The sequence below is a fragment of the Tachyglossus aculeatus genome, chromosome 2 (genome assembly GCF_015852505.1).
Source record: "Tachyglossus aculeatus isolate mTacAcu1 chromosome 2, mTacAcu1.pri, whole genome shotgun sequence".
Classification (NCBI taxonomy): domain Eukaryota; kingdom Metazoa; phylum Chordata; class Mammalia; order Monotremata; family Tachyglossidae; genus Tachyglossus; species Tachyglossus aculeatus.
The window spans coordinates 91,922,806-91,948,407 of record NC_052067.1 but is presented as its reverse complement, the minus strand read 5'-3'; the positions used below and the strand labels follow the sequence as shown (position 1 = coordinate 91,948,407).

Below are 25,602 nucleotides of genomic sequence, written 5' to 3'. Positions count from 1 at the left end.
TTAGTACAGGGCCTGGAACGTAGTAAGCTCTCAACAAACACCACAACTATTAGTATTGCTATTATTATTACTATTTATTAATTCCCCCTTTCCTCTTCCCTGGCCCTTTCTCCAGCTTCTCCATCACCCTTATCCTCAGCCTCGCTCCCCAGGGTGCCCTGAGTGAGATCACTCATTCAATCGCATTTTCTGAGCGCTTACTGTGTGCAGAGCACTCTACTAAGTGCTGCGCTGCACATACAGCTCAGAGCTAAGCTCTCGGGGGATAGTGATGGGCGCATAGTAAGCGCTTAACAAATGCCATCATTATTCATTCATTCATTCATTCAATCGTGTTTATTGAGCGCTTACTGTGTGCAGAGCACTGTACTAAGCGCTTGGGAAGTCCCAGTTGGCAACATATAGAGACGGTCCCGACCCAACAGCGGGCTCACAGTCTAGAAGGGGGAGAAGCAGTGGAGAGGTGATGGTTTGGGTGGGATCAGAGAAGCAGCGTGGCTCAGTGGAAAGAGCCCGGGCTTTGGAGTCAGAGGTCATGGGTTCAAATCCCGCCTCTGCCAGTTATCAGCTGTGTGACTTTGGGCAAGTCACTTCACTTCTCTGGGCCTCAGTTCCCTCATCTGGAAAATGGGGATAAAAAAAAAAAAACCTGTGAGCCCCCCGTGGGACAGCCTGATCACCTTGTAACCTCCCCAGCGCTTAGAACGGTGCTTTGCACATAGTAAGCGCTTAAGAAATGCCATCATTGTTATAGGAGAAGCAGCGTGGCTCAGTGGAAAGAGCCCGGGCTTTGGAGTCAGAGGTCATGGGTTCAAATCCCGGCTCCGCCACTTGTCAGCTGTGTGACTTTGGGCAAGTCACTTCGCTTCTCTGGGCCTCAGTTCCCTCCTCTGTAAAATGGGGATGAAGACTGTGAGCCCCCCGTGGGACAACCTCACCACCTTGTAACCTCCCCAGCGCTTAGAACAGTGCTTTGCACATAGTAAGCGCTTAATAAATGCCATTATTATTATTATTATTATCAGATGCCCCCTGTGAAGTTCTGCCGCCGCCGTGGCGGGTGGGGAAGTGGGGGAGACTGGCAGGATTGGAGAATCGGGCTGAAGCCCCCTGCCCCTAAAGCCAGGAGCACCACAGTCCCCAGGAGCCCCCCCACCTCCAAACAAGAGGGCAGTGTGATATAATAAAATAATAATAATAATTAATGATAATAATGGTATTGGTTAAGCGCTTACTATGTGCCAAGCAACTGTTCTAAGCGCTGGGATATTCATTCCAACACCGCCCTCAACAAGGACAGAAGGAGGGGAGGGGATTGAGGGGCCCAAGAGGAGGAGGAGGAGGAAGAGGAGAAGAGGGAGAGGAGAAGCATTCATTCAATCGTATTTATTGAGCGCTTACTGTGTGCAGAGCACTGTACTAAGCGCTGGGGAAGTACAAGTTGGCAACATATAGAGACAGTCCCTACCCAACAGTGGGCTCCCAGTCTAACAGGGGGAGACGGAGAACAAAACCAAACATACTAACAAAATAAAATAAATAGAATAGATAGGTACAAGTAAAATAAATAAATAAATAAATAGAGTAATAAATATGTACAAACATATATACATATATACAGGCAACATCTAGAGACGGTCCCTACCCAACAGCGGGCTCACCGTCTAGAAGGGGGAGACAGACAACAAAACAGAACATACAAACCAAATAACCAAATTATTATTATCTACCAAAGTAGAACACGTGAATCCTTCCCTTTAGGATTACCCGTCTTACCTCCTTCCCTTCCCCACAGCACCTGTATATATGTATATATGGTTGTACATATTTATTACTCTATTTATTTATTTATTTATTTATTTTACTTGTACATTTCTATCCTACTTATTTTATTTTGTTGGTATGTTTGGTTCTGTTCTCTGTCTCCCCCTTTTAGACTGTGAGCCCACTGTTGGGTAGGGACTGTCTCTATGTGTTGCCAATTTGTACTTCCCAAGTGCTTAGTACAGTGCTCTGCACATAGTAAGCGCTCAATAAATACGATTGATTGATTGATTGATTGATTGATATATACATATATACAGGTAACATCTAGAGACGGTCCCTACCCAACAGCGGGCTCACAGGCTGGAAGGGGGAGACGGACAACAAAACAAAACATGCAAACCAAATAACCAAATTATTATTATCTACCAAAGTAGAACACGTGAATCCTTCCCTTTAGGAGCATGTGATCTAGTGGGGAAGACAAGCGGAAACAAGAGGACAATCACGGGGAATGCAGCCCAGCTAAAAAAAGGCATCAGTGGGGAAGTCAGAGAAGGATATTCAGCTTAATATCCGAGCACTCATCTGGCATGACTAGGAAAGGTGTGTGTGTGTCTCTGTGTGTGTGTGTGTGTGTGTGTGTTTGTGTGTGTCTGTGCGTGCATGCATGCATGCATGTGCTTCCTGGAAGAGGTGGCTTTAGGAAAGTTGTATTATTATTATTATTATTATTTGTTATAAGCACTTATGTGCCAAGCACTGTATTAAGCCCTGGGGTAGATAATCAGGTACAACCACTCTGTCCCACACAGGGCTCATGGTCTAAGGAGGAGGAATAATGATAATAATGATGGCATTTGTTAAGCGCTTACTATGTGCAAAGCACTGTTCTAAGTCCTAGGGAGGATGCAAGGTGATCAGGTTGTCCCATATGGGGCTCACAGTCAATCCCCATTTACAGATGAGGTAACTGAGGCTCAGAGAAGTTAAGTGACTTGCCCCAGGTCACAGAGCAGACATGTGGCGGAGCCGGGATTCGAACCCATGACCTCGGACTCCAAAGCCCGGGCTCTTTCCACTGAGCCACGCTGCTTCTCTGAAGCAGAGGAAGCTTCTTCTGAGCTTCTTCTTCTGCTTCTTCCTCTTCTCTGAGGAAGAAGAGGTTTCTTAAAAAGGGTAAGGAAGTGATAGCTAAATGTCAAGAAACAAACTTTTAAGAAAACCTAGAATCAAAGAATTAAGATTATAAGCAACTAGAAGGGTGGTTTTTAATCCTTGGATTAGTTCATGGTAGTTATTGAGTGCTTAACCGTGTGCAGAGCACTGTCCTAAGCACTCGGGAGGATCCAATACGATGGAATTGGTAGGTATTGATCCCTGCTCTCAAGGAGCAAACAGATTAGAGGGGGAGACAGACATTCAAATAGATGAGAGCAAATACCATAGTAATTATTATTTTTATTATCATAAAAACTTGATGATGGGTTGTTTCCCGGGACAGGTGGTTTCCTGAAGTCTGCAGAATGAATATGGTACCCTCCTTTGTCATAATGACTTCCTTGAGGGACCAACCTGGGGTCATCTAGCCAAACCTCTGTCTCCTAGGTACCTAGGCATAGTGACTTTCTAATCTAGTCTATTCTATTTATTTTATTTTGTTAGTATGTTTGGTTTTGTTCTCTGTCTCCCCCTTTTAGACGGTGAGCCCACTGTTGGGTAGGGACTGTCTCTATATGTTGCCAACTTGTACTTCCCCAGCGCTTAGTACAGGCTCTGCACACAGTAAGCGCTCAATAAATACGATTGATGATGATGATGATGAGAGAGAGGAAATGGCAGCGTATAAAGATGGATAGAATTGCTGTGGGGCCCGTGACTATTAAAGGGCTTAAAGGGTAGAGACCCAAGTCCATAGGCAATGATGATGGTGATGATGATGATGATGGCATTTATTAAGCGCTTACTATGTGCAAAGCACTGTTCTAAGCGCTGGGGGGATACAAGGTGATCAGGTTGTTACACGGGGGGCTCACAATCTTAATCCCCATTTTACAGATGAAGTGACTGAGGCACAGGGAAGTTAAGTGACTTGCCCGAAGTCACACAGCCGATAAGTGGCGGAGCCGGGATTCGAACCCATGAGCTCTGACTCCCAAGCCCGTGCTCTTTCCACTGAGCCACGCTGCTTCTACACAGAGGGGAGTGTGAATAATGAGGAAATGAGGGGTTGCGGGGGAAGACCACTTGACGGAGATAATAATAATAATCACAATAGTATTTGTGGAGCGCTTACTCTGTGCCAGATTTGAGGAGGGCTTTGAAGGTGGGGAAAGTGGTGGTCTGTGAGATATGAGAGAGATTTTGAGAGCGATATGAGAGAGATTTCTGTGAGATTTCAGGGGTCATGGGTTTGAATCCCGGCTCCGCCACTTGTCAGCTGGGTGACTTTGGGCAAGCCCCCTTAACTTCTCTGGGCCTCAGTTCCCTCATCTGTAAAATGGAGATTAAGACTGTGAGGGACAACCTGATCTCCCTGTAACCTCCCCAGTGCCTAGAACAGTGCTTTGCACATAGTAAGCGCTTAATGAACGCCATCATTATTATATGAGGGGGAGAAAGTTCCAGTTAAGATCATGGGGCTGGCAGGGAGACAGGGAAGTCGAGGTTCAGTGAAGTAGGTTGGCACCCTGAGTTATGAAAACAGGGAGACCAGAATGCAAATTGCATTCTAAAGCATTGGCTTGTGACCTTGGTGATTTCACTTCTCTGTGACTCAATCACCTCATCTGTAAAATGGGGATTGAGTCAGGGAGCCCACGTGGGACAGGGACTGTAAAATGGGGATTAAAACTGTGAGCCCTCTCCCGTGGGATGACCCAATCCCCTTGTCACCTCCCCAGCTCTTAGAACAGTGCTTTGCACATAGTAAGCGCTTTACAAATACCATCAGCATTATTATGTGTTTATATCTAGAATTCTATTTATTTATAATGATATCTGTTTACTTGTTTTGATGTCTGACTCCCTCCTTCTCGACTGTAAGCCCAGTGTGAGCAGGGATGGTCTCTATTGCTGAATTGGACTGTCCAAGCCCTTAGTGCAGTGCTCTGCACACAGTGAGCGCTCAATAAATACGATTGAATAAATGAATGAATAGCAGACAAGCGGCGGAGTCAGAATTAGAACCAATGACGTTAATATTAAGTGCTTAACATCACCACCTCCAGGAGGCCTTCCGGGATTAAGCCCCCCTTTTCCTCTGCTCCCCTCCCCATCCGCATCGCCCCCCCCCAACCCCCTCCCCACCCCACAGCGCTTGTGTATAGCTGTACATATCTATAGTCCTATTTATTGTATTAATGATGTGTATATATCTATAATTCCATTTATTATATTGATGCCATTAGTGCCTGTTTACTTGTATTGACGTCTGTCTCCCCCCTTCTAGACTGTGAGCCCATTGTGGGCAGGGACTGTCTCTATTTGATGCTGAATTGTACTTCCCAAGAGCGTAGTACAGCGCTAGGCACACAGTAAGCCCGTAATAATAATAATAATAATAATAATAATAATAATAATGGTATTTGTTAAGCGCTTACTATGTGCAAAGCACCGTTCTAAGCAGCGCTGGGGAGGATACAATCAATCAATCAATCAATCGTATTTATTGAGCGCTTACTGTGTGCAGAGCACTGTACTAAGCGCTTGGGAAGTACAAGTTGGCAACATATAGAGACGGTCCCTACCCAACAGTGGGTGATCAGGTTGTCCCACATGGGGCTCACAGTCTTCATCCCCATTTTACAGATGAGGTAACTGAGGCCCAGAGAAGTCAAGTGGCTTGCCCAAAGTCACACAGCTGACAAGTGGCAGAGTCGGGATTTGAACCCACGACCTCTGATTCCCATGCCCGCGCTCTTTCCCTTGAGCCACGCTGCGTCTCAAAATAAATACGGCTGATTGAATGAATAGCCTAAAATAATAATAATAATAATGGCGTTTATTAAGCATCCCATGGGGGGCTCACAGTCTTTAATCCCCATTTACAGATGAGGGAACTGAGGCCCAGAAAAGTTAAATGACTTGCCCAAAGTCACACAGCTAACAAGTGGCAGAGCCAGGATTTGAACCCATGACCTCTGACTCCAAAGCCCAGGCTCTTTCCACTGAGCCACGCTGCTTCTCTAAAAGTGGATGGGGACAGGATTAGAACCCATGACCATAACCGCTAAACTAGAGCTTAGTAAGTGCTTAAAAGGACCCAACATTATTATTATTATTGTTAATCCCCATTTCACAGATGAGGAAACTGGGATGGAAAACTGAGCGACTTGCCCAAGGCCACCACAGCAGACATGGGGAGGGGCCGGGATTAGAACCCAGATCCCTCTGAGTCCCAGGCCCGTGCTCTACCCATTGGGCCCCACTCCTTCTGTTCAGTGCTTAGAACAGTGCTTGGCACATAATAAGCGCTTAACAAATACCATTATTATTATTAATAATAATAATGATTAATTATTTTTAAATTTTAATCATTGATTAATTGTATGAGAAGCAGCGTGGCTCAGTGGAACGAGCCCAGGCTTGGGAGCCAGAGGTCATGGGTTCTAATCCCAATTCTGCCCCTTGTCAACTGTGTGACCTCGGGCGAGTCACTTCGCTTCTCTGTGCCTCAGTTCCCTCATCTGTAAAATGGGGATGAAGACTGTGAGCCCCAGGTGGGACTACCCGATTACCTCGTATCTACCCCAGTGCTTAGAACGGTGCTTGGCACATAGTAAGCGCTTAACAAATACCGTCATTATTATTATTATTGTCTGCTGTGTGACCCTGGGCAAGTCACTTGACTTCTCTGTGCCTCAGTTCCCTCATCTGTCAAATAAGGAGTAAGACTGTGAGCCCCACACGGGACAATCTGATGACCTTATTTCTCCCCCAGCGCTTAGAACAGCGCTGGGTGCTATCGACAAGTAGGGGGAAAAATAAGTTAACTGGTGTAAATCGGGCGCAGGGTTCGAGAACCCAAGGTGGTGACACAGATGGGAAAAACGACTCGAAGACCTGAGTTCAGATACTGCCGTAATAATAACGATGGCATTTATTAAGCGCTTACTGTGTGCAAAGCACTGTTCTAATTGCTGGGGAGGTTACAGGGTGATCAAGTTGTCCCACGGGGGGCTCACAATCTTCATCCCCATTCGACAGATGAGGGAACTGAGGCACAGAGAAGCTTAGTTCATTCATTCATTCATTCCATCGTATTTATTGAGCGCTTACTGTGTGCAGAGCACTGGACTTTTAGACTGTGAGCCCACTGTTGGGTAGGGACTGTCTCTATATGTTGCCAATTTGTACTTCCCAAGCGCTTAGTACAGTGCTCTGCACATAGTAAGTGCTCAATAAATACGATTGATGATGATGATGATGACTAAGCGCTTGGGAAGTACAGGTTGGCAACATAGAGAGATGGTCCCTACCCAACAGTGGACTCACAGTCTAGAAGTGACTTGCCCAAAGTCACCCAGCTGACAGTTGGCAGAGTCGGGATTCGAACCCATGACCTCTGACTCCAAAGGCCGGGCTCTTTCCGCTGAGCCACACTGCTTCCCCAGTAGAGGTAGGAAAGCCGACCGCCCGCCCGTTCACCTCCCGAGAGGTCCGAGGAACCAACAGCCCCGATCCCAGCCGCTTCTTCCCATTTTATTTCCCTTCCCCACAGCACCTGTATATATGTTTGTACATATTTATTACTCTATTTATTTATTTTACTTGTACATATCTATTCTATTTATTTTATTTTGTTAATATGTTTTGTTCTCTGTCTCCCCCTTCTAGACAGTGAGCCCACTGTTGGGTAGGGACCGTCTCTATCTGTTGCCAACTTGGACTTCCCAAGCGCTTAGTCCAGTGCTCTGCACACAGTAAGCGCTCAATCAATACGATTGATTGATTTTATTTGGCTCCCCATCGGAGCTACGCAAAGAATTCCCTGGTGAGCGAAATCTTGGCACCCTGTTTTGAGGAGATGTTATCAGGAGACACGGTCCCCACGGGATGGGGTCGTCTCAGACAGGGCGTAGCCGCTTTGATCAGGGTCAGCCCTCCTCCATGACAGGATTTTGGGGCGAGGACGGAGCCTAGGCCTCACACATCGTTCAGTCAATCAATCGTATTTATTGAGCGCTTACTGTGTGCAGAGCACTGGACTAAGCGCTTGGGAAGTCCAAGTCGGCAACAGATAGAGATGGTCAATCAATCAATCAATCACTCAATCGTATTTATTGAGCGCTTACTGTGTGCAGAGCACTGGACTAAGCGCTTGGGGTATACAAGCTGGCAACATATAGAGACAGTCCCTACCCAACAGTGGGCTCACAGTCTAGAAGGGGGAGACAGAGAACAAAACCAAACATAGTAACAAAATAAAATGAATAGAATAGATAGGTACAAGTAAAATAAATAAATAGAGTAATAAATATGTACAAACATATATACGTATATACAGGTGCTGTGGGGAAGGGAAGGAGGTAAGGCGGGGGGGATGGAGAGCGGGTCGAGGGGGAGAGGAAGGAAAGGGCTCAGTCTGGGAAGGCCTGGTCCCTACCCAACAGAGGGCCCACAGCTAGAGAAGCAGCGTGGTTCAGTGGTAAGAGCCTGGGCTTTGGAGTCAGAGGTCATGGGTTCAAATCCCGGCTCCGCCACTTGTCAGCTGTGTGACTTTGGGCAAATCACTTCACTTCTCCGTGCCTCAGTGACCTCATCTGTAAAATGGGGGTTAAGACTGTGAGCTCCCTGTGGGACAATCTGTTCACCTTGTACCTCCCCAGCGCTTAGAACAGTGCTCTGCACATAGTAAGCGCTTAATAAATGCCACTATTATTGTTATTAGACATCCAGTTGTCAAGCCCTGCGCACAATGGAGTCGGTTATGCTAAGCCTTTGGGGAAAATGCAGTCAATGCCGCTTCTGCATACTGGAGTATGCGGCTAGGGTGGACAACACTGGGCACGTGGTAAGTGCTTAAACAGTGCTATTACTATTATTATTATTATTATTATTATTATTATTATTCTCTGGGCCTCAGTTCCCTCATCTGTAAAACGGGGATGAAGATTGTGAGCCCCACGCGGGACAACCTGATTCATTCATTCATTCAATCGTATTTATTGAGCGCTTACTGTGTGCAGAGCACTGTACTAAGTGCTTGGGAAGTACTTCCTTTCCCCCTCGTCCCCCTCTCCATCCCCCCCATGTTACCTCCTTCCCTTCCCCACAGCACCTGTATATATGTATATATGTTTGTACATATTTCTCTATTTATTTATTTATTTATTATTTATTTTATTTTGTTAGTATGTTTGGTTTTGTTCTCTGTCTCCCCCTCCTAGACTGTGAGCCCACTGTTGGGTAGGGACTGTCTCTATATGTTGTCTCTATATGTCTCTATATATATCTCTATATACCTCACCTTCTAGTTATCGTCCCATATCCCTCCTACCATTCCTTTCCAAACTCCTTGAACGAGTTGTCTACACTTGCTGCCTAGAATTCCTCAACAACAACTCTCTCCTCGACCCCCTCCAGTCTGGCTTCCGTCCCCTTCATTCCACGGAAACTGCCCTCTCAAAGGTCACCAATGACCTCCTGCTTGCCAAATCCAAAGGCTCATATTCTGTCCTAATCCTCCTCGACCTCTCAGCTGCCTTTGACACTGTGGACCACCCCCTTCTCCTCAACACGCTATCTGATCTTGGCTTCACAGACTCCGTCCTCTCCTGGTTCTCCTCTTATCTCTCCGGTCGTTCTTTCTCAGTCTCTTTTGCAGGCTCCTCCTCCCCCTCCCATCCCCTTACTGTGGGGGTTCCCCAAGGTTCAGTGCTTGGTCCCCTTCTGTTCTCAATCTACACTCACTCCCTTGGTGACCTCATTCGCTCCCACGGCTTCAACTATCATCTCTACGCTGATGACACCCAGATCTACATCTCTGCCCCTGCTCTCTCCCCCTCCCTCCAGGCTCGCATCTCCTCCTGCCTTCAGGACATCTCCATCTGGATGTCCGCCCGCCACCTAAAGCTCAACATGTCGAAGACTGAGCTCCTTGTCTTCCCTCCCAAACCTTGTCCTCTCCCTGACTTTCCCATCTCTGTTGACGGCACTACCATCCTTCCCGTCTCACAAGCCCGCAACCTTGGTGTCATCCTCGACTCCGCTCTCTCATTCACCCCTCACATCCAAGCCGTCGCCAAAACCTGCCGGTCTCAGCTCTGCAACATTGCCAAGATCCGCCCTTTCCTCTCCATCCCAACCGCTACCCTGCTCATTCAAGCTCTCATCCTATCCCGTCTGGACTACTGCACTAGCCTTCTCTCTGATCTCCCATCCTCGTGTCTCTCTCCACTTCAATCCATACTTCATGCTGCTGCCCGGATTATCTTTGTCCAGAAACGCTCTGGACATATTACTCCCCTCCTCAAAAACCTCCAATGGCTACCGATCAATCTGCGCATCAAGCAGAAACTCCTCACCTTGGGCTTCCAGGCTGTCCATCACCTCGCCCCCTCCTACCTCACCTCCCTTCTCTCCTTCTACTGCCCAGCCCGCACCCTCCGCTCCTCCACCGCTGATCTCGTCACCGTACCTCGCTCTCGCCTGTCCCGCCATCGACCCCCGGCCCACGTCATCCCCCGGGCCTGGAATGCCCTCCCTCTGCCCATCCGCCAAGCTAGCTCTCTTCCTCCCTTCAAGGCCCTGCTGAGAGCTCACCTCCTCCAGGAGGCCTTCCCAGACTGAGCCCCTTCTTTCCTCTCCCCCTCGTCCCCCTCTCCATCCCCCCGTCTTACCTCCTTCCCTTCCCCACAGCACCTGTATATATGTATATATGGTTGTACATATTTATTACTCTGTTTATTTATTTATTTATTTATTTTACTTGTACATTTCTATCCTATTTATTTTATTTTGTTGGTATGTTTGGTTCTGTTCTCTGTCTCCCCCTTTTAGACTGTGAGCCCACTGTTGGGTAGGGACTGTCTCTATGTGATGCCAATTTGTACTTCCCAAGCGCTTAGTACAGTGCTCTGCACATAGCGCTCAATAAATACGATTGATTGATTGATTGATTGATTGATGTTGCCAATTTGTACTTCCCAAGCGCTTAGTACAGTGCTCTGCACACAGTAAGCGTTCAATAAATACGATTGATGATGATGATGATGATGATGAAGTACAAGTTTGCAACATATAAAGACAGTCCCTAATAATAATAATAATATTGTTGGCATTTGTTAAGCGCTTACTGTGTGTAAAGCACCGTTCTAAGCGCTGGGGGAGATACATGGTGATCAGGTTGTCCCACGGCGGGCTCACAGTCTTAATCCACACTTGAAAGATGAGGTAACTGAAGTTCAGGGAAATTAAGTGATTTGCCCAAAGTCACACAGCAGACATGCGGCGGAGCCGGGATTCGAACCCATGACCTCTGACTCCAAATCAATCAATCAATCATATTTATTGAGTGCTTACTGTGTGTAGAGCACTGGACTAAGCACTTGGGAAGTACAAGTTGGCAACATATAGAGACAGTCCCTACCCAACAGTGGGCTCACAGTCTAGAAGGGGGAGACAGAAAACAAAACCAAGCATATTAACACAATAAATGGATATGTGCAAAGCACTGTTCTAAGTGCTGGGGTGGTTACAAGGTGATCAGGTTGTCCCCCCGGGGGTTCCCAGTCTTCATCCCCATTTTCCAGATGAGGTCACTGAGGCCCAGAGAAGTGAAGTGACTTGCCCAAAGTCACACAGCTGACAATAGTAATAATAATGATGGCATTTATTAAACACTTATTATGTGTCAAGCACTGTTCTAAGCGCTGGGGGGGATTCAAGGTGATCAGGTTGTCCCACGTGGGGCTCACAGTCTTCCTCCCCATTTTACAGATGAGGTAACTGAGGCACAGAGAAGTTAAGTGACTTGCCTAAGGTCACACAGCAGACATGTGGCAGAGCCGGGATTTGAACCCATGACCTCTGACTCCAAAGCCCGTGCTCTTTCCACTGAGCCGCGCTGTTTGACTTTGGGCAAGTCACTTCACCTCTCTGTGCCTCAGTTCCCTCATCTGTAAAATGGGGATGAAGACTGAGCCCCACGCGGGCTCCCAGGAGGCCTTCCCAGACTGAGCCCCCTCCTTCCTCTCCCTAACCCCACCGCCTTACCTCCTTCCCCTCCCCACAACACCTGTATATATGTTTGTACAGATTTATTACTCTATTTATTTTACTTGTACATATTTACTATTCTATTTTTTTATTTTGCTAATCTGTTTTGTTTTGTTAACTGTCTCCCCCTTTTAGACTGTGAGCCCGCTGTTGGGTAGGGACTGTCTCTATATGTTGCCAATTTGTACTTCCCAAGCGCTTAGTACAGCACTCTGCACACAGTAAGCGCTCAATAAATACGATTGAATGAATGAATGAAGTCGGCAACATATAGAGACGGTCGCTAATAATAATAATAATAATGTTGGCATTTGTTAAGCGCTTACTATGTGCAAAGCACGGTTCTAAGCGCGGGGGGAGATACATGGTGATCAGGTTGTCCCGCGGGGGGCTCACAGTCTTAATCCCCATTTTACAGATGAGGTAACTGAGGCTCAGAAAAATTAAGTGATTTGCCCAAGGTCACACAGCTGGGATTTGAACCTGTGACCTCTGACTCCAAAGCCCGTGCTCTTTCCACCGAGCCACGCTGCTTCCCTGCCCAACACTGGGCTCACAGTCTAGGGGGGGAGACGGCTCCGCCACTTGTCAACTGTGTGACTTTGGGCAAGTCACTTAACTTCTCTGGGCCTCAGTTTACCTCATCTGTAAAATGGGGATGAAGACTGTGAGCCCCCCGCGGGAAAACCTGATCACCTTGTAACCTCCTCAGTGCTTAGAACAGTGCTTGGCACATAGTAGGTGCTTAATAAATGCTATTATTATTATTATTATTATTATTATGTGGACGGGTGTCAAGCCGTCGGGATAAATAGAAGTAAAGCTCGAAGCACATCATTAACAAAATGGGCCTCAGTTCCCTCATCTGTCAAATGGGGATGAAGACCGTGAGCCCCACGCCGGATGACCTGATCACCTTGTAACCTCCCCAGCGCTTAGAACAGTGCTTTGCACATAGTAAGTGCTTAATAAATGCCATTATTATTATTATTATTATTGTTATTATTATTATTATGTGGACGGGTGTCAAGCCGTCGGGATAAATAGAAGTAAAGCTCGAAGCACCATCATTAACAAAATGGGCTTCAGTTCCCTCATCTGGCAAATGGGGATGAATAATAATGATAATAGCAGCATTTGTTAAGGGCTTACTATGTGCAAAGCACTGTTCTAAGCACTGGGGGGGATACAAGGTGATCAGGTTGTCCCACGTGGGGCTCACAGTCTTCATTCCCATTTTACAGATGAGGTAACTGAGGCTCCGAGAAGTGAAGTGACTTGCCCAAGGTCACACAGCAGACATGTGGTGGAGCTGGGATTTGAACCCATGACCTCTGACTCCAAAGCCCAGGCTCTTTCCACTGAGCCATGCTGCTTCCCTACAAGATGAAGACCGTGAGCCCCACGCGGGACAACCTGATCACCTTGTAACCTTCTCAGCACTTAGAACAGTGCTTGGCACATAGTAAGCGCTTAATAAATGCCATTATTATTATTACTATTATTATTATCATTATGTGGACGGGTGTCAAGCCGTCGGGATAAAAGAAGTAAAGCTCGAAGCACATCAGTAACAAAATGGGCCTCAGTTCCCTCATCTGTGAAACGGGGATGAAGACGGTGAGCCCCACGCGGGACAACCTGATCACCTTGTAACCTCCCCAGCACTTAGAACAATGCTTTGCACATAGTAAGCGCTTAATAAATGCCATTATTATTATTATTATTATTATTATTATTATTGTTATTATGTGGACGGGTGTCAAGCCGTCGGGATAAAAGAAGTAAAGCTCGAAGCACATCAGTAACAAAATGGGCCTCAGTTCCCTCATCTGTGAAATGGGGATGAAGACGGTGAGCCCCACGTGGGGCAACCTGATCACCTTGCATCTCCCCCAGCGCTTAGAACAGTGCTTGGCACATAGTAAGCACTTACTAAATGCCATCATCATTATTATTATTATGTGGACGGGTGTCAAGCCGTCGGGATAAATAGAAGTAAAGCTCGAAGCACATCATTAACAAGATGGGCCTCAGTTCCCTCATCTGCCAAATGGGGATTAAGACTGTGAGCCCCCCGTGGGACAACCTGATCACCTTGCATCTCCCCCAGCGTTTAGAACAGTGCTTGGCACATAGTGAGCGCTTAATAAATGCCATCATCATTATTATTATTATGTGGACGGGTGTCAAGCCGTCGGGATAAATAGAAGTAAAGCTCGAAGCACATCATTAACAAGATGGGCCTCAGTTCCCTCATCTGCCAAATGGGGATTAAGACTGTGAGCCCCCCATGGGACAACCTGATCACCTTGCATCTCCCCCAGCGCTTAGAACAGTGCTTGGCACATAGTGAGCGCTTAATAAATGCCATCATCATTATTATTATTATGTGGACAGGTGTCAAGCCGTCGGGATAAATAGAAGTGAAGCTCGAAGCACATCATTAACAAGATGGGCCTCAGTTCCCTCATCTGCCAAATGGGGATGAAGACGGTGAGCCCCACGCGGGACAACCTGATCACCTTGTAACCTCCCCAGCGCTTAGAACAGTGCTTGGCACATAGTAAGCGCTTAATAAATGCCATCATTATTATTATTATGTGGACGGGTGTCAAGCTGTCGGGATAAATAGAAGTAAATCTCAAAGCACATCATTAACAAGATGGGCCTCAGTTCCCTCATCTGCCAAATGGGGATGAAGACGGTGAGCCCCACGCGGGACAACCTGATCACCTTGTAACCTCCCCAGCGCTTAGAACAGTGCTTGGCACATAGTAAGCGCTTAATAAATGCCATCATTATTATTATTATGTGGACGGGTGTCAAGCCGTCGGGATAAATAGAAGTAAATCTCAAAGCACATCATTAACAAGATGGGCCTCAGTTCCCTCATCTGCCAAATGGGGATGAAGACGGTGAGCCCCACGCGGGACAACCTGATCACCTTGTAACCTCCCCAGCGCTTAGAACAGTGCTTGGCACATAGTGAGCGCTTAATAAATGCCATCATCATTATTATTATTATGTGGACGGGTGTCAAGCCGTCGGGATAAATAGAAGTAAAGCTCGAAGCACATCATTAACAAGATGGGCCTCAGTTCCCTCATCTGCCAAATGGGGATGAAGATGGTGAGCCCCACGCCGGACAACCTGATCACTTTGTAACCTCCCCAGCGCTTAATAAATGCCATCATCATTATCATCAATCGTATTTATTTATGTCTTGGCACATTGTAAGCGCTTAAGAAATTATTGTTATTGTTATTATTACTATTATTATTATTACTAATGACTGCACGCCCCTCAGCGACTGGGCGGGCGCCAAGGCCTCGCCTCAGGCCGCGGGGCGGCGTAGGCCCAAGGCGCGCGCGCGCGCGCGCCTCCACCAGGGACGCGAACGTGCGCGTCCCCGCGTGGCGCGCAGGGGCGGGGACGCGCGCGCACGCGTGGCGCGCATGCGTGTCGTGCGGGGGGCGGGGCCGAGCCCGGCGGCGGTGACGTCACCCCAGCGGCCCGCGCCCGGGGGCGGGGCTTGCTGCGCAGCTGCAGCGTCCATTCATTCATTCAATCGTATTTATTGAGCGCTTACGGTGTGCATTCATTCATGCAAGCGTATTTATTGAGCGCCTACTGTGTGCAGAGCACCGTACGAAGCGCTTGGGAAGTCCCAGTTGGCAACAGATGGCGACGGTCTAGAAGGGGGAGACAGACAACAAAACATATTAACAAAGTAAAATAAATAGAATAAATATGTACAATTAAAATAGAGTAATAAATCTGTACAAACATATATACAGGTGCTGTGGGGAGGGGAAGGAGGTAAGGCGGAGGGATGGGGAGGAGGAGGATGGGGAGAGGAAGGAGGGGGCTCAGTCTGGGCAGGCCTCCTGGAGGAGGTGAGCTCTCAGTAGGGCTTTGCAGCAGCTGCAGCAGTAGCAAAGGCGTGGGAGGAGGAGGCAATATTGCAATAGCCGCAGCTGCAGTAGATGCAATAGCCGAGGCTGCACTAGCTGCAAAAGCTGCAGCTGCAGTAGAGGAGGAGGAGGAGGCAATCGTGCAATAGGCGCAGCTGCAGTAGATGCGATAACCGCGGCTGCAGTAGATGCGACAGCTGCAGCTGTAATCCATACAATAGCTGCAAAAGCCACAGCTGCAATAGAAGAGGAGGAGGCAATATTGCAATAGCTGCAGCTGCTGTAGGTGCAAGAGCTGCAATGGATGCAGTAGGTGTGTCTGCAGTAGATGCAAGAGCCGCGGCTGCAATAGATGCAATAGCTGCAAAAGCTGGAGCTGCAATAGAGGAGAATGCAATATTGCAAGAGCCGCAGCTGCGATAGACGCAATAACTGCAAAAGCCGCAGCTGCACTCGAGGTGGAGGAGGCGGCAATATTGCAATAGGCGCAGCTGCAGTAGTTACAATAGCTGCAGCTGCAATAGATGCAATGGCTGCAAAAGCCGCAGCTACAATAAAGGAGGGGGCAATAGTAATAGTCGCAGGTGCAATAGATGGAGGAGCCGCAGCTGCAATAGATGCAATGGCTGCAAAAGCCGCAGCTGCAATAGCTGCTGCACGGGGCCCTGTGGTCTCCCTTAGCGGGTGCCGCCGCCGCCGCCGCCCGAGCCGTGGCCCGGGCCTGAGGGTCATTTTCATCCATCCACCCATCAATCGATCCATCGTATTGATTGAGCGCTCACTGTGTGCAGAGCACTGTACTAGGCGCTTGGGAAGGCCAAGTTGGCAACATGTAGAGGCGGTCCCTACCCAACAGCGGGCTCACAGTCTAGAAGGGGGAGAAAGACAACAAAACAAAACATGTGGACAAAATCAAATAAAGAGGATAGATCATCATTCGGATTCATGATAACATTAGCAACCGTCCTCCCCCGCCTGCAGCTGGTTGGGGCTGGGTGTGGTGTGTGTGAGTGTGTGTATATTGTGTGTGCACGTGCACGCGCTTGCGCCCCCCCTCCCCCTCCCCATTTCACTCCCCGCCCCTTCCCCTCCCTTTCCTCCTCCTCCTCCTCCTCCTCCTCTTCTTCTTCTTCCCGGCTGTCGGTCCTTGCAGGCGAGGCTGGGAATGGTCCCCCCGTCGGGATGCTCCTGGAAGATCCTCCCCCCCCGCGACCCCCGCCCCATAGGTGGGTAACCGGGCCCTCGGGGGGGTCCCCTTCCCCTCCCCACCCCACCTGGACCGATTTATTACTCAATCAATCAATCAATCGTATTGATTGAGCGCTTACTGTGTGCAGAGCACTGGACTAAGCGCTTGGGAGGTACAAGATGGCAACATCTAGAGACAGTCCCTACCCACCAGTGGGCTCCCAGTACTCCATTTATTCTACTGGTACGTATTTATTCTGTTTATTGTATTTTGCTAATCTGCTTTGTCTCGTCGTATGTTTCCCCCTTCTAGACCGGGAGCCCGCCGTTGGGCAGGGACCGGCTCTATCTGTTGCCAACTTGGCCTACTGAGAGCTCCCCTCCTCCAGGAGGCCTTCCCAGACTGAGCCCCCTCCTTCCTCTCCCCTTCCATCCCCTCTCCATAATAATAATGGCATTTATTAAGCGCTTACTATGTGCAAAGCACTGTTCTAAGCACGGGGGAGGTTACAAGGTGAGCAAGTTGTCCCACGTGGGGCTCATAGTCTTCATCCCCATTTTACAGATGAGGGAACTGAGGCACAGAGAAGTGAAGTGACTTGCCCAAAGTCACACAGCTGACCGTTGGCAGAGCAGTGATTTGAACCCATGACCTCTGACTCCAAAGCCCGGGCTCTTTCCGCTGAGCCACGCTGCTTCTCTCCATCCCCCCTCCCTTACCTCCTTCCCCTCCCCACAGCACCTGTATATATGTTTGTGCATATTTATTACTCTATTTTATTTGTACCTATTTATTCTATTTATTTTATTTTGTTAATATGTTTTGTTGTCTGTCTCCCCCTTCTAGACTGTGAGCCCACTGTTGGGGACCGGCTCTCTATGTTGCCAACTTGTACTTCCCGAGCGCTTAGTACAGTGCTCTGACACAGTAAGCGCTCAATAAATACGATTGAATGAATGTATGAACTTGGACCTACCAAGCGCTTAGTACAGTCCCCTGCACTCAGTAAGCGCTCGATTAATACGAATCCGCTGTTGGGTAGGGCCCGTCTCTATCTGTTGCCGACTTGGACTTCCCAAGCGCTTAGTGCAGTGCTTTGCACACAGTAAGCACTCAGTAAATACAATTGGATGAATGAATGAATGAATGTTGGGTAGGGCCCGTCTCTATCTGTTGCTGACTTGGACTTCCCAAGCGCTTAGTACAGTGCACAGTAAGCACTCAGTAAATACAATTGGATGAATGAGTGAATGTTGGGTAGAGATCCTCTCTAGGTGTTGTCAACTTGGACCCCCCCAAGCGCTTAGTACAGTGCTCTGCACACAGTAAGCACTCGATTAATACGATTGAATGAATCCACTGTTGGGTAGGGCCTGTCTCTGTTGCCGACTTGGACTTCCCAAGCGCTTAGTGCAGTGCTCTGCACACAGTAAGCGCTCAGTAAATACAATTGAATGAATGAATGAATGTTGGGTAGGGACTGTCCCTAGATATTGCCAACTTGGACCTCCCAAGCGCTTAGTACAGTGCCCTGCACACAGTAAGCGCTTGATTAATACGATTGAATGAATTCACTGTTGGGTAGGGCCTGTCTCTATCTGTTGCCGACTTGGACTTCCCAAGCGCTTAGTGCAGTGCTCTGCACACAGTAAGCGCTCAGTAAATACAATTGAATGAATGAATGAATGAATGTTGGGTAGGGACCGTCCCTAGATATTGCCAACTTGGACCTCCCAAGCGCTTAGTACAGTGCTCTGCACACAATAAGCGCTCGACTAATGCGATTGAATGAACCCACTGTTGGGTAGGGCCCGTCTCTAGATGTTGCCAACTTGGACCTCCCAAGCGCTTAATACAGTGCTCTGCACACAGTAAGTGCTCAATAAATACGTTTGAATGATTGAATGAAGTGGGGGGGAGGGGGTACCCCAGGGAGGACCCCCCGTGACCCCCCAAATCCAACCTTCAGGCCGTGAACCTGCTTTCCTAGCTGCTGATTTAAATGGGGGGGGGGGGTCCTCGTTTTATTCCCCCATCTGCGCTTTGCACATAGTAAGCGCTTAACAAATATCATTATTATTGGGAGGGGGCTCTCCAGGGTCTCATGCCACCAATTACGACTGTTAATCCTATCTATTGAGCCCTTACTGCGTGCAAAGCACTGGTCTGAGCGCTTGGGAGAGGACAATGCAACAGCAGATTCATTGGGTAGGGACCGTCTCCATATGTTGCCTATTTGTGCTTCCCAAGCGCTCAGTCCAGTGCTCTGCACACAGTAAGCGCTCAATCAATATGATTGAATGAGTGAATGCACATGGGAAGCGCTTAACAAATACTAAAATTATTAGTCATAGTAGTAGCAGCAGCATTATTAGTAGCAGCAGCACTGTGAGCCCATTGTTGGGTAGGGACCGTCTCTATACGTTGCCAGTTTGTGCTTCCCAAGCGCTTAGGCCAGTGCTCCGCACACAGTAAGCGCTCAGTCAATATGAATGAATGAATGCACATAGTAAGCATTATATGTCACCAACTTGTACTTCCCAAGTGCTTAGGACAGTGCTCTGCACACAGTAAGCGCTCAGTAAATACGATTGATTGATTAACAAATACCAAATGTATTAGTAGTAGTAATAGCAGCAGCATTATTAGTAGCAGCAGCACCGTGAGCCCCTTGTTGGGTAGGGACCGTCTCTATATGTTGCCAATTTGTGCTTCCCAGGCGCTTAGTCCAGTGCTTTGCACACAGTAAGCGCTCAATCAATGAGTGAATGCACATAGTAAGTGCTTAACAAATACCAAATTTATTATTAGCAGTAATAACAGCAGCATTATTAGTAGTAGCAGCACTGTGAGCCCCTTGTTGGGTAGGGACCGTCTCTGTATGTTGCCTATTTATAATAATAATAATAATGATGGCATTTATTAAGCACTTACTATGTGCAAAGCACTGTTCTAAGCGCTGGGGAGGTTACAAGGTGATCGGGTTGTCCCACAGGGGGCTCACAGTCTTAATCCCCATTTTACAGATGAGGGAACCGAGGCCCGGAGAAGTGAAGTGGCCTGCCCAAAGTCACACAGCTGACAATTGGCGGAGCTGGGATTTGAACCCACGACCTCTGACTCCAAAGCCCGGGCTCTTTCCACTGAGCCACGCTGCTTCTCGTCCGCTGTGTGACCTCGGGCAAGTCACTTCACTTCTCTGGGCCTCACCTGTCCACTGGGGAGATCAAGGGTGAGAGAGCCCCATGTGGGACACGGACCGTCTCCAACCTGATTGTATCCTCCCAGCGTTTAGAACAGTGCTTTGCACATACTAAGCGCTATTATTGTTATTAATAATAATAATGACATTTACTAAGCGCTTACTATGTGCAAAGCACTGTTCTAAGCGCTGGGGAGGTTACAAGATGATCAGGCTGTCCCACGGGGGGCTCACAGTCTTCATCCCCATTTTGCAGATGAGGTAACTGAGGCCTAGAGAAGTGAAGTGACTTGCCCAAAGTCACACAGCTGACAATTGGCGGAGCCGGGATTTGAACCCCAGACCTCTGACTCCAAAGCCCGTGCTCTTTCTACTGAGCCACGCTGCTTCTATTATTATTAGCTCACACCTACCCCGGCGCTTAGTATAGTGCCCGGCACGTAGCAAGAAGCAGCATGGCGTAGGGGGTAGACCGCGGGCCTGGGTGTCGGAAAATCCTGAGTTCTAATCCCGGCTCCACTACGTGGCTGCTGTGTGACCCAAGCGCTTAGTCCAGTGCTCTGCACACAGTAAGTGCTCAATAAATACGATTGAATGAGTGAATGCACATAGGAAGTGCTTAACAAATACCAAAATTATTATTAGCAGTAGTAGCAGCAGCATTATTAGTAGCAGCAGCACTGTCAGCCCATTGTTGGATAGGGACTGTCTCTATATGTTGCCAGTTTGTGCTTCCCAAGCGCTTAGTCCAGTGCTCCGCACACAGTAAGCGCTCAATAAATACGATCGAATGAGTGAATGCACATAGGAAGCGCTTAACAAATACCAAAATTATTATTAGCGGTAGTAGCAGCAGCATTATTAGTAGCAGCAGCACCGTGAACCCGTTGTTGGGTAAGGATCGTCTCTATATGTTGCCGACTTGTACTTCCCAAGCGCTTAGTCCAGTGCTCCGCACACAGTAAGCGCTCAATAAATACGATCGAATGAGTGAATGCACATAGGAAGTGCTTAACAAATACCAAAATTATTATTAGCAGTAGTAGCAGCAGCATTATTAGTAGCAGCAGCACCGTGAACCCGTTGTTGGGTAAGGATCGTCTCTATATGTTGCCGACTTGTACTTCCCAAGCGCTTAGTCCAGTGCTCTGCACACAGTAGTAATCGCTGTCAATACGATTGAATGAATGAATATTAATTGAGCGCTTACTGTGTGCAGAGCACTGGACTAAGCGCTTGGAAAGGACAATTTGGCACCAGATAGAGACGGTCCTTTCCCAACAACGGGCTCACAGTCTAGAAGGAGGAGACAGACAACGAAACAAATCCAGTAGCAGATCCCTTCCCTGCCCACCAAGAGCTCACCAATAATAATAATAATGATGGTATTTGTGAAGCGCCCACTGGGTGCCAAGCACTGTTCTAAGCGCTCATGCAACCTTTTGGGGCCCTGGCCGGAGTGCTTCCTGGTTGGCTTTCCAAGGAAGTCGGGGTTATGTAAAGGAAAGAGGAGGGGGAAGAAGTAAGGGAAACGATGGGAGGGAGTTGGAAAAGAAGATGAGGGTTTGAATCAGGTCCCCTGCTGCTATGAGAAGCTGCGTGACTCAGTGGAAAGAGCCCGGGCTTTGGAGTCAGAGGTTGTGGGTTCAAATTCCGGCTCCGCCACTCATTCATTCATTCAGTCATATTTATTGAGCGCTTACTGTGTGCAGAACACTGTACTAAGTGCTTGGGAAGTACAAGTCAGCTGTGTGACTTTGGGTAAGTCACTTCACTTCTCTGGGCCACAGTTCCGTGATCTGTAAAATGGGGATTAAGACTGTGAGCCCCCCTTGGGACAACCTCATCACCTTGTAACCTCCCCAGTACTTAGCACAGTGCTTTGCACATAGTAAGCGCTTAATAAATGCCATCATTATTATTATTCCAAGTTTCTGGACCATAAGCTCATGGTGGGCAGGGAATGTGTCTTTTTATTGTTGCATTGTACCCTCCCAAGCGCCTAGTATAGTGGTCTGCACGCAGAAAGCGCTCAATAAATGATTGAGTGAATGAATGCTGCTGTAGTGAGCCCCCTGCCCCCCCGAATAATAATAATAATAATAATAATAGCATTTGTTAAGCGCTTACTATGTGCAAAGCACTGTTCTAAGCACTGGGGAGGATACAAGGTGATCAGGTTGTCCCACGGGGGGGCTCACAGTCTTAATCCCCATCTTACAGATGAGGTCCCTGAGGCTCAGAGAATAATAATAATAATGATGGTATTTATTAAGCACTTGCTATGTGCAGAGCACTGTTCTAAGCGCTGGGGAGGTTACAAGGTGATCTGGTTGTCCCACGGGGCTCACAGTCTTAACCCCCATTTTACAGATGAGGGGAGGCCCAGAGAAGTGAAGTGGCTTGCCCAAAGTCACACAGCTGACAATTGGCGGAGCCGGGATTTGAACCCATGACCTCTGACTCCAAAGCCCAGGCTCTTTCCACTGAGCCACGCTGCTTCTCTTAAGCCGGCAGAGGGTCTCGCCTTGACCCCATTGTTGGTGACCCTGGAAAACGGGACCCCTCTCCCGTCCCCCTCGGGGTCGACTCCGGAACCCAGGACAGGCCGGCTGGGAGATCCACCGCCCGCGTCCCACCCCGTTCGCTCGATTTGGGGCTAATTTAAAGTTCGTAGAGTGTGGGGGGAAGTGAAGCGTGGGTTTTAAAAACCGAGTCTGGGAGGGATTGGGAAAGGACAACACAAATCTGCGCCCCCTGACAATGCACCTTGTGTCGCACTTGCTTCTTTGGGCGGGTGTTTCCATCCTAAAGTGCTCTCAGGCCTGCATTCCCTTTGTGTGGTGCCTGGATAATAATAATAATAGTAGTGATGGTATTTGTTAAGCGCCTAGTATGTGCCAAGCACTGTTCTAAACACTGGGGGAGATACGAGTTTATCAGGGTGTCCCAAGTGGGGCTCACAATCTTCACCCCCATTTTACAGGTGAGGGAACTGAGGTCCAGAGAAGCCAAATGACTTGCCCAAGGTCACACAGCTGACAAGTGGCGGGAGTGGGAGAGGAGCGGCGTGGCTCAGTGGAAGGAGCCCGGGCTTTGGAGTCAGAGGTCATGGGTTCAAATCCCGGCTCCGCCACTTGTCAGCTGGGTGACTTTGGGCAAGTCACGTAACTTCTCTGGGCCTCAGTTCCCTCATCTGTAAATGGGGATTGACTGGGAGCCCCCGGTGGGACAACCTGATCACCTTGTAACCTCCCCAGCGCTTAGAACAGTGCAGTGCACATAGTAAGCGCTTAATAAATGCCATCATCATCATTAGAACCCACGACCTCCGACTCCCAAGCCCGGACTCTTTCCACTGAGCCTCGCTGAGCCACGGATCCGGCTCCGTCGGCAGTGGTGTTCACAGCGCGACCCTCCCCAGGCCCCCTAATTGTATATTCCTCTCCCAGTTAAAACAAATGAGTCATCTCGTGCCCCGGTAATTTCTAAGCTTGCAGCCGTGCGGCTGAATTTAGCCCTCGTGCTCTGCTGCAAAACCGTGGCGACGGCCGGGCCCCGCTGAAATGCACATCCCAGGAGAGCGTGAATCCGTCCGCAAAACACATTAGCCGCTTCGTCTCTTTGAGTTCGTTCGTTCAATCGTATTTATTGAGCGCTTACCCTGCAGAGCACTGTACTAAGCGCGTGGGAAGTACAAATGGGCAACATATAGAGACGGTCACCACCCAATAATGGGCTCACAGTCTGTCCCACTTGTTACCTTCCCTGGTAGCAGAGGTTTGAATCCCTTAAGATGTGTTGCTGACTTGTACTTCCCAAGCGCTTAGTACAGTGCTCTGCACACAGTAAGTGCTCAATAAATGCGATTGATTAAGAGCGGGTCTGAAAGGGCCTTTCGCATTTAGGCTAGGCCTTGAGGATTTTGGGCGACCCAAAATGGGGCAGACGGATCAGGAGATCATCATCAATCGTATTTATTGATCGCTTACTATGTGCAGAGCACTGTACTAAGCGCTTGGGAAGTACAAATTGGCAACATATAGAGACAGTCCCTACCCAACAGTGGGCTCAGGAGATGCAATTAGATTTGGGTTTGCAGGTTCTGTGGGATGTTGGCATCACTTGGCGTCTTCCTGGACGTCAGCCCTGTGAGCGGGTGCTCGGCGAGGGCAGCCATCACGTGGTCTGTCCAAGTCAGTCATTCATTCATTCAATCGTATTTATTGAGCGCTTAGTGTGTGCAGAGCACTGTACTAAGCGCTGGGGAAGTACAAGTTGGCAACATATAGAGACGGGCCCTACCCAACAGCAGGCTCACAGTCTAGAAGGGGGAGACAGACAACAAAACACATTAACAAAATAAAATAAACTGAATAGTAAATATGTACAAGTAAAATAACTAGAGTAATAAGTCGGTACAAACATATATACGGGTGCTGTGGGGAGGGGAAGGAGGTAGGGCGGGGGGGATGGGGAGGGGGAGAGGAAAAAAGGGGCTCAGTCTTGGAAGGTCTCCTGGAGGAGGTGAGCTCTCAGTAGGGCTTTGAAGGGAGGGAGAGAGCTAGATTGGCGGATGTGCGGAGGGAGGGCTTTCCAGTATCTATTGAGCACTGCTTATGTGCCGAACACTGAACTAAGCGCTGGGGAGAGTACAATATTCATTCATTCAGTCATATTTATTGAGTGCTTACTATGTGCAGAACACTGTACTAAGCTCTTGGGAAGTACAAATCGGCAACATATAGAGGCGGTCCCTACCCAACAGTCTAGAAATAACAGACACGTTCCCTGCCCGCATAGAGCTTACAGTTTGTCCGAGTCAGTCAGTGAGTTGTAATTATTGAGCGGTTGCCGGGTGCAGAGACGCAGCGTGGCTTAGTGGAAAGACACGGGCTTGGGAATCAGAGGTCGTGGGTTCTAATTCTGGCTCCACCACTTACCAGCTGGGTGACTTTAGGCAAGTCACTTAACTTCTCTGTGCTTCAGTTACCTCATCTGTAAAATGGGTATTAAGACTGTGAGCCCCACGTGGGGCAACCTGATTACCCGTATCTACCCCAGCACGTTAGAACAGTGCTTGGCACGCAGTAAGCGCTTAACAAATACCATTATTATTATTATTACTAAGCACTGGGGAGAGTACAATGTAACAGACACACTCCCTGCCCACAACGAGCTTACAGCTAGAGGGGGAAACAGACATTAATGTAAATAAAATTGTAATTACAGAGATGTACATAAGTGCCGTGGGGCTGCGAGAAGGGGATGGATAACGGGAACAAGTCGAGGCAGCTCAGAGGAGTATG

General features: G+C 48.3%; 1 protein-coding gene across 3 annotated transcripts in view; it reads left to right on the top strand.

Moving 5' to 3' along the window:
* The first annotated feature begins 17,071 nt into the window (after nucleotides 1-17,071).
* The window catches only part of NCOA7 (nuclear receptor coactivator 7), a 144,106-nt gene continuing 135,575 nt past the window's right edge, over nucleotides 17,072-25,602 (top strand). For 2 of the 3 annotated variants that reach the window (XM_038766438.1, XM_038766422.1), the window contains exon 1: nucleotides 17,072-17,128. The gene's annotated coding sequence lies outside the window, so the exon portion shown is untranslated. Of the gene's footprint in view, nucleotides 17,129-17,298; nucleotides 17,335-25,602 lie in introns of those variants that run through there. The other variant, XM_038766431.1, reaches the window with a different exon arrangement.